Genomic DNA, 10,415 nt, shown 5'->3' with positions numbered 1-10,415 from the left:
GAGGCAGAGGCAGGCCGATCTCTGTGAGTTCGAGGCCAGCCTGGTCTACAAGAGCTAGTTCCAGGACAGGAACCAAAAAAAAGCTACGGAGAAACCCTGTCTCGAAAAATTAAAAAAAAAAACAACAAAGATCACTTTATACTAGTACAGGGAACCAGTAAACTCCCTTGTTCATGACCTACTACAGGGTTGTGCTGAGCAGCACTGAAGGTGATTGAGAAGACAAGCCTGAGGCTCAGTGTGAACCAGGTGCTCAGTTTGGGTGTTTCTAGTAAGAAGCAGGGCTCTGCAGGGAGTGGCAGCAAGCGAGTACTTTGGTTGTTATTGGCTCCTCTGTGAAAGTATCACTTCCCGACTTAATATACTTCTAACCTTTCTTCTCCAGGCCATTTTGGGTGCCCACCATTTCTCAGAGAGTCGATTGTATCTCCCCACATAGTTATCAATACCCGTGTGATAGTCTTCTCAAGCTCTCTTTAATCTCTGAAGGCAAGTAAGGTACACACAGCTAACCTACCCCTCTTCTCACTGGGCCAGATAAGGAGGTGCTGATGGAGTTTCATGGTCATTATAGCTGTAGGTTATGTGCTGGGGCAGCAGCTGGTATAACCTCTTCCCTGCACTCTTTGAAGTAGGTAAGTAGATAGGGAAAGCACCTCCACGGGGGAGGCCACCCTGGGTGGTGAGTGTCACTGCTGTATTAGCAAGGGTCTCCCACCTCATCCTGAAAGCAGTACTCCGCAAAAGTGTGATCTTCAGGCTTTGATTCTGTGCTCCAAACAGCTGACAGAAGTTGTGTGTCAGGACTGGATATGATGCTGATAAGGAACATTTATTCTTAAAAGCTTTTCTATGACAAATGACACTTTCCTAAATGCTCATCAGGGTAGAGTGAAAATTGCATTAGATTTCAGCAGGCAATTAGGGTTTGGCCTCTGTTTGCTGCTTTTCCTCAAGATGAGCCACAGTGCTGGGCATGTGTGATGGACACAGGTGTGAAGTCCCAGGTGCAAGGTGTTTGATAACAGGTCTTGCAGCCAGGACGGGGCCTTGGCTCAAGAACAGGACTGTTGTCAAGCTAGGATGTTAGGAAAGTAAGAGCCTCATTCCCAGGTCAAGCTAGGGAAAAGACAACCTGATAGGACAAAAAGTCAAGGAATGATTAACAGAATTCATGATTTAGCTTCTTCCTACTGTCTTAGGTTGTGGTCTACACTCATTTAGTCCAGAATCTGTCTGGGGTACATAGAAATAAAAGTGCTTCTGGAGAAGCAGGGGTTGATGCAGGCCTACCAGCATTCAACACTGACCACATGCGAGTGCAGTGGGAAGTTAGGAGCACTAAGAAGCAAGCTGTCAGCTGGGATCAGCAGAAGCAACAATGCTTCCAAATCCCTGATGAAGTATGTGTGCTGGATTTTTTTTTAAGGTTTTAAAAACAGGATTAAAAACGTTGCAAGCAAAAATCAACAGACTACTAAAAGCACCCAACAATGCCAAAAAAAAAAAAAAAATACGAGTTGAATATTGAGAGTTAAAAACCAAGCCTTAGGGTGAATTTCTTATATAGGTTGGTCAAGACCGAATGATGAGCTGGAAAACGGAGCCACAGAGAGGAAGTGCTGTGTGAGTAGATTAGAAACTAGTGGAGGAGACCCTGCCCTTCATGGAGTCTCAGGGTTTAGAGAAGGAGGCAGCATGTCAAAAGGACAGTGGTGGAGAACTGACAAGATGCAAGGATTGTTGAGAAGCCCGAAGCGGGGGAGGGGAGGACTTGTGTGAACAGCACAAAACATTTTATTTAACACAGTATTTGATGTCTGGCAAAAGTAATGTGAAAGATGGGATTCCCTAGAGGCAAAGCAGAAGAGATGACTAGCCCAAGTGTGAGCGAGCATGTTAAATTTTAAGAGCAGCTGCTGAAATGGTAAGATCCTTACATTGCCGGTTCAGGGCTCTGCAATGATTCAAATGTGTGTGTCCACACCATCATGCCTCTTAGATAGAGGACTAAAGCGTCAGTCTTAGTCACATGCTCCCTCTGGGCTTTGTAGGATCAGAAAGATGAGTTATATAAAACAGGTGAGGGTCACCTGCATCTGAGTTTTCTATCCTAGGGGTGGCCCTACTTTGAGCTTTATACTCCAGGCTCCAACATTTTAACCATGGGCTCTCAGTTATAGTCTATATAGGGACCCTAGCATCTTGACTCTGGACTTTAAGCTTTTGTTAACTTCAGTCCCAATGTAGACTTGATTTACCTGTTTTGGATCCTGCTTGCCTGTCAGATGTAGTAGTTCTTATTAAACAGGCCAAATGGCCATGGGTGCACACCAGCTGCTGAGCATCCAGAGTCATGGAAAATGATCAGAGTTCTGTCATGGGGTGGACAGAAGCAGACCTAATACCTGATTCTACAAAGGCCTACCTAGCATGGGCACAGTGGTATGCCACATGATCCCAGTGTCAGCAATGGCCTGACAGACTTGCTCTCATATTCTCACCCATGCATACAGTAGAACACTCACATACCAACCTGGAGGGGAGGCTGGAGACCCAACACCTTGTGGTATCTCTAAAGATGTTTCTCAAGGGAGTCTTGCCTCTCCTTCAGATATGTGTCCATATTAGCCTGAGGCTTGCCAATGGATAAGACTTAGAGCTTTCTGCTAAAGAGGTTGGCCTCAATCTCTGCTGTCAAGTTGGTGCTTGGTTCTGAGTACATGTCCTTGTCAACTTGTTCTTGAAAATTATATGATCCAGGACCAGTCACCACCGATTCTGCGCACCACAACCCTGAGATGCCCCTGGACCCAGAACTTATCAGGGCCTCTGGAAGAGGTTTGCTGTTCATTTCTCTGCTAGCTTAGAGTCCTGTTGTCCCTACTGTTTCAAGAACCCAATCTTACAATGTCTCTTCACAGACCATCCCACGTAGGACAGCCCATCTACATGTTCTTTACTGCTTTCTTGAGCAAAACATCCTCCAAGACCTGATGGAGAAAAGGTCTCTTCCCCTCACCATCCATAAAACAATACTGGGGTCTCTACTGGACACTGTTCACAGCTCTAGGTGCTAGCAGCATGCCAAGTCAGTGCTGAGTGCATTTGTTGTATTAGCAAACTCCCGTTTCCACCATGCTATACCCCCACCAGCCCTCCAGGCCGAGGAACTCAAATGAGGCCCACTGAGGCATATTACTTTGTCCTACTTTCTCTCAGTCCTAGATTAGACTCTTAGATCTGGCCTCTTGATCTGAGACTCTGGGCCAGCACTTAGAACTGTCTTGTCTTGAATATAAGTAGTGGCATATTTAACCCCATAAGGAGACCTGTGGGTTTTATACCATGATACCGCCTGTGTCCATGCCAATAGCACCTCATATTCCATCCTGTCCTGACTCAGCACAGGTGACTATCTCAAGATGGAGCACCTGAGACCGTTGTTGTCATCAGACTGGGAGGGATCCAGGTTCTTCCCAGAATTCCAGTGCCACCACCTGTTCTCTAGGACAATCCCCAGAAGCACACCCAGACAAGGGACTCAGGCTGGTGAGGCTTTTTTGTTGTTTTATTTTGTTTTGGATTTTTGAGACAGTTTCTCTGCGTAACAATTCTGACTGTCTTGGAACTCACTTTGTAGACAGTGCTGGCCACAAACTCATGGAGATCCACCTGCCTTTGCTTTCCAAGTGCTAGAATTAAAGGTGTGTGCCACTATTGCCCAGCCATTAAGGATGCTCTCCCAGTAGAAGTTAGTGAGAGACAGTAATGGGGGCCATCTAGCCAAATTGCCACTTCAGAGAAAGGCTCTGCTTGGCCAGGTCATCAGGGACATAGTTTGTCCATTTGCAGATCATGGTAAGAGCACATTCTAGCCAATCCTTGGCTTAAGGACCCCTTAGGGGATGAGTTCTAGGCACTTTCAGCTCAGCATGTGGGGGCAGAGTCCCCTAAGGAAGTTCCTCCCAGGTGTGAGCAAGGAAATAAAATGCAGGGACTAGGTAGTGAATTTCTAGTATGGGAGCTCAGGACACATGACTCTCTGTCAGGGTCCTTACCAGGCTGCCTTGCAGTTAGCTATCTTGGGGCACATGGCTTCACTGGGGACTATCCAGTCACTGCATGAAGCCATTTGAAGTCACTTTCCATGCTATGCATTTGGTGACATAGGTACATTTGTTGATGTGGGTTTCCAAGTATTCCTTGGCTTTGCTTTGGTATTGGTTTTGTTGAGTATTGATCATATAAACTATTTGATTCAAAGTCAAAGTGTAAAGATGGATCCACAAAGATTGAATTCTCGTCACCCCCCCTCCCCACATAGGGCTTACCTGCTATAGGTACCCATCTCAGTGTCCTTCCTTGATACAGTGTATACTGAGTATCAGCAATCTACACAGATTCAGCCTCTTTCCCTTCTCCTGCATATTTTGCTTAAGGTCCCAGAAGACCCCAACTGCCATCCAGACATCCTCTTTTCAGCTGCAAACCATACTGCTGTAGTGTCTCTTCCTGGGAACTTTGCTGTTGTCCCCAGTGTGGCTGTGACATGTTTATCTTAGGGACAGATCCCTAGGTGATGCAATAACAAGCCCAGGATAGACCTGGGATGTGCAGACTCTCCAGGTTCTGTGACTCCCCGGTAGGCCCTAGCAGCCCGGCTGTCATCTGAATTTCTCTGACCTGGAGCAAGACTGAGCAGGTTCTTTGCATTCGAGGAACATTTGTTGCTTTCCTCTGAGTCTCTTCTCTATTCTCAGCTTCTTTTTCTGTATTGTTTCCACATTTTTATTCACAGTTAGGAAAGCATTTTCTTTCTTTTTGTTTGTTTGTTTTTAGATCTTGAGTGGAGTTTTTTTGAGGTAAAGGGAATTGGAAGGTGATGCACACTTAATAAAAACTCGGGATCAGAAATTGGGGTTCAACCTGAAGATCCGAAAAACAAAACAGCCAGCCATTGGCTCTTACCTCGACCTCAGTCTGAAATGGCGATCCTGCCTCCCAGAATCTCAGAATGAGACTGTCTGAGAGCTGTCTCCTCCCATCTTAGAATTGTCTCTAGGGCTAGAATCAAAGGTGTGCACCACTGGAATTAAAGGCATGTATCACCTGATTTCTGTGGTAACTAGGGTGGCTACTGGGATTAAAGGTGTGTGTCCTTGTGACTACAGGGATTAAAGATGTGTGCTACCATAACCTGGTCTATAAAGCTGGCCAGTGGGACTGTTTTACTCTCAGATCATCAGTCAGTCTTTATTTATTAAAATACAATTGAAATGCTACTACAGGAAGGGAATAGAGAATGGGAGAGAGAGAGCCAGAGAGAGAAAAGAGAAGAGACAGGAAAAGTCCTGCCTGCCCCTTCAGAGGAACAGTGAGAAAGAGAGCCTTTTTTTCAGGTTTTAAGGAAACTTACCCATGTTTTCTCCTAATGCATATATAGTTTTTAAGTTCTTTTACCTCTATCTTGAGTTTTCTGAGTTACTATTATTCTATTGCTCTGAAAAGACACCGACCAAGGTAGCTTATAAAAGGAAGCATTTAATTGGGAGCTGTTTCAGAAGTCGTTCATGTCATTATGATAGAGATGTGGTAGCAGTCAAGCCAGTCAGCAGGCTTGATGTGACAGCTGTAGCTGATTTGCAGGCAGGAGGCAGAGAGAAAGAGAGCCTGAGCCTGGCATGGACTTTTGAAATTTCAAAGCCTACCCTCAGTTTCTCCTACAACAAAGTGGTAAACCCTTTGTAAACAACCAGGAACCAAACATTTAAATATATGAGCCTATGGGGGCCATCCTAATTCAGACCTCCACAGTTTCAGTCAATGCCTGTTCCTCAGAGGATGTGTGATTCAGCAGCAGAGTGCTTGTCTAGCATACATGAGTCTGTCCATTCATCACCCACAGTAAAAATGACAGTGAACAGATAATAGATAGCTAGATAGTGTAGACTAGATCCAGATGTCATTTCTTGGTCACTGTCCAGTTAGCTACAAATCTCCTTTGCCTTAGCCTCCATGCTATTGTGCTCTAAATCTCTGCACATACAGGGACTGCATCTTTTCTCCTATCCATATTTTGTCTACAGGACACTGACCACTTTAATCTTCTTTCTTACAATCACTTCTCTTTTCACCGTTCTGGCTACGTTATTATTGTTGGGACTCATGTATACACTTTACAGTAGATAGGGTTAGACTTTAGGAAAAGCATGGTAACATTGTGCTAGAATTTATGCAGTCAACATGTTAGGAGGCAAACCCTCCTCTGCTGCAGCCAGTCTTCTGTTTAATAAGCCTCACGTATGCTCTGAGCACCATTGTTGCCTTTCTGCCTAGGCTTAATCATACTTTCATTTTGCTGTCTTGGAGAATTTTAAACCCATCTTCTCTCCTAAATGTTTACCCTTGGGGTAGATGAAAACACAGGGGTCTGTTGGCAGTATCTGCACCTGCTCTCTGCCCTCATCCCAAAGTCTCTCTGGCTTTTCTGTTGATTCTTTACAAGTTTTCACAACCCATGAGCTGATCCTAGAGGTGGTATCCATTCCTCACCAGTGGTCACCATTTTGGTTCTCTCTATAAAGGACATAATGATGATTTCATTCCAAGCACATCAAGGTGGGATGAGATCACCAGGAGAGAGCAGAAGACTTAATTGATAATTGTCTCATTGCTGTGACCAAATACTTGACAAGAAGTAACTTAAGGCCATCATGGAGGGGAGGCATACGTGAGCATGAGGAAGCTGACCACATGAATCTAGTCACAAGCAGGCAGCAGGTCTGGCTGGAAAACCAGTGCCTTACTTTGAAAAATCTACCTCTTAAAGATTCCACAACCTTCCAAACAGTGCCAATAGCTGGGGATCAAGTATTTGAACACACAAGTCTATAGAGAACATTTTGAGTCTGTAGGGACTATTTCACATTTAAACTACAACAGAATCATAGAAGACTTAGGCAGGTGTGGGGGAGGAGTAGTCACATCCAAAGGGACATCAGAGAGCATGAAGTCACATTGCATCACAGGATGGCTAAAGGACTACCATGTCACTGTGTGCCTCAGGCTCCAGAATAGCTGAAATACCAGAGAAAGAGTCCTATCTGGCTTCTAAGGTTCAGGGCAGGCTCAGCAAGGTGGCAACCCAGACTCTGCTGGACAGTGGAGGAGCTGGGAAGAAGGTTCCAGGAGGCAGGGCACAGTCAACCTGATATTGTGGAGATATAGAAAGCTGGATGTCCCTGGATCCAGGACATCGGCAGCAAGTTGGAAGAATAAACCGAATGCCAGAGCACAGCAGAAAGCTAGGATGGCTCTTTTGGGAACACCCTGTGAGTGCAGGCAGAGTAGGGTCCTGTGCTAGGGATGGGGTGCTGGGTCCATGTTTCTGTTCTCTGACAGCTATACCCCATCATTCTATACCCCACATTTGTCCTGCACCACTTCCCCCATGACCCAAGTTCCTTGTCTCTTCATCTTAGTGACTGACAGAGAGATGGGAGTTGTCCTGTGACCTCCACATGCACACAATAGCATGCCCGTGCCCATACTTACATACACACCATTCACTCAGACACAATATTAACAAATGAAAGATAAAACTAACTAAACGGGGGATGAGAGATGGCTGAGTTGGTAGAATGCTTGCCACATAAGCATGGGGATTTGAGGTGAATCCTCAGAACCCACATAACAGCAGGACTTGGTAGTGTGTAATTTTAATATCAGTACTGGGGAGGTAGACACAGCCAGGTTCCTGGGACTCACTGACCAGCCAGCTCACTCTGCTTGGTGAGATCCAGGCCACTGAGGGGCTGTCTCAAAAAAGCAGTGCCCAGCTTCCTGACAATCCTCTTGTGGGTGTGTGGCATGCTCTTCTCATGGCCTTTGAACTTGTTCACTTGTGCCTGTAGGGCCACTCAGGGCTCCTTCTTCAAGCTTCTCCTTCCTGCCTAGCTTTATATGGTGATTTGACTGAGAGTGGTTTCCAGAGGCCCATAAGTTTGAATGCTTGGTCCCCAGTTGATAAACCATTTGAAAATGATTAGGAGATGTGGTCCTGTTGGAGGAAGTGTGTTCTGGGGACTGGGCTTTGAGGTTTCAAAAGCCTGTACCAAGCCCTAGGTTTCTTCTCTGCCTACTGCCATTGGATCAGGATGTAAAGCTCTCAGCTACTGCTCCAACATAGCAGTCTGCCTGTCTGCTTCCTGTCTTGATGATGATGGACCAACTCTGAAACTATAAGCAAGCCTCCAATTAAATGCTCTTTTGTAAGAGCTGCCTTGGTCATGATGTCTCTTCACAGCAATAGCACAGTGGCATAGACACTTCCCTCTCCTTCCCAAGCATCCTCCCTGCCTCTGGTGGAGGAGACCTTACCCAGCCATGCTTGTGAGCTCACAAGTATGTAGTAGTGTGTTCCTCCTACTATCTACTTTGTTCCCACTGCAGGGCCTTGGGCAGGTCCCCCAGGTACACAAGGCAGAGTTGCTGAGTGCCCTTTCCTGGAGTGATTAGCTCCTGCTTAGCAGGTTAGGCACTTGAGACTCCCTTGGGTGCTTAGGAGATAGCACACTCGTAAGATCAGGCAGAAGGTCAACATGACTCTATTTTTTCATTCTTGATGCATGTGTGCGCTGATACCTATGCATGTGGAGGTTAGTGGTCAACCCTAGGTGTTTTCCCTCAGGTGCTACCCACCTCGAATTTTGAGGCAGGGTCTCAGTGGCCTGGACCTCACCAAGTAGACTGGACTGACTGGCCAGTGAGTCCCAGGAACCTGTCTCCACTTTGCCAGTACTTGTAGTTGGAGGCCGCTTGTTGGTTCCCCAGCTGCTCAGCCCTGAAATAATCACAAGGAAACTATATTATTTAAATCACTGCCTAGCCCATTAGCTCTAGCTTCTTATTGGCTAACTCTTACATATTAATTTAACCCATCTCCATTAGTCTGTGTATCGCCACGTGGCAGTGGCTTACCGAGTAAAGTTCTGGTGTCTGTCTCTAGAAGGGCTACATGGCTTCTCCTGACTCCATCTTTTTCCTCCCAGCATTCAGTTTAGTTTTCCCCATCTACCTCTGTTCTACCCTATCAGGCCATGTCAGTTTTCTTTATTCATTAATGGTAATCACAACATACAGAGGGGGATCCCACATCAAGTACTGATACTAAAGACACACATTACCAAATCCTGCTGTTATGTGGGTTCTGGGGATTCAACTCAAATCCTCATACTTATGTGGCAAGCATTCTACCAACTAAGCCATCTCCCCAGTCCACCATTTAATTAGTTTTAACTTGCTTTTGTTAATATTGTGCATAGTGTATATGCAAGTGTGGTCATGTGCATGTCATTGTGTGTATGCCATCATGTGCATGTGGAGGTCAGAGGGCAACTTTGAGAGTCAGTTCTCTCCTGCCACCTTTATATAAGTTCCAGGGATTGAATTTAGGTAGCTAGGCCTGTGTAACAAGTGCCTTTACCTGTTGAGCTATGCCCCAGCTCCTCACTTATGTTTTTAAATTTCTTATTATTATTTATGTATATGGGTGTTTTGCCTATATGTATGTACGTCTGTGTACTATGTGCATGCCTAATGCCCGTGGAGGTTAGAGGAGGGTGTCAGATCCACAGTAAAAAGTTAGAAATGCTTGTGAACCGCTGTGTAGTTGCTAGGAACTGAACCTGGGTCCTCTGGAATACTACTGATTACCTCTTAACTACTGAGCCTTCTCTCTGGTCCCTCATTTATACTTTGCAAACAACTCATGAGCATCCTTTTGAACTGTAGACTTCTACTGTGTTATCTATGGGAACAGGACCCTGCAGCTAAGATCTATTTAAAAGCTGCGGAGTGCAACTAAGACCCTAAGCAGTACTGGAAAAGGTGCTGGAACTGGCCTTCCCCTGTAATCAGATTGATGACTACCTTAATTGTCGTCATAGAACCTTCAGCCAGCAACTGATAGAAGCACATGCAGAGATCCACAACTAAGAGCTGGGTTGAGCTCCCAGAGTTCAGTCATAGAGAGAGGAGTGATAATATTAGCAAAGGGGTCAAGACCATGATGGTAATACCCACAGAAACAACTGACCTGAGCTAGTGGGAGCTCAGTGACTCTGGACTGACAGTGGGGGAACCTGCATAGGACCAAACGAGGCCCTCTGAATGTGGGTGACAGTTGTGTGGCTGGGGCAGTCTGTGGGACCACTGGCAGTGGGACCAGGATTTATGCCTAGTGCTTGAACTGGCTTTTTGGAGCCCATTCTCTTTGGAGGGTGTTGAAGGAGCTGTGGGCTGCGTTCCTGCCACCAGCTCCCAGCCACCTGGCTAGCTTATGCCCTGAAATAACAACACACAAACTGTATTCATTTAAATGCTGCTTGGCCCATTATATCTAGCCTCTTCTC

This window comes from Microtus ochrogaster, chromosome 8 (genome assembly GCF_000317375.1).
Source record: "Microtus ochrogaster isolate Prairie Vole_2 chromosome 8, MicOch1.0, whole genome shotgun sequence".
Taxonomy (NCBI): domain Eukaryota; kingdom Metazoa; phylum Chordata; class Mammalia; order Rodentia; family Cricetidae; genus Microtus; species Microtus ochrogaster.
The sequence above is the reverse complement of the archived record's forward strand: the minus strand, read 5'-3'. Positions refer to the sequence as shown.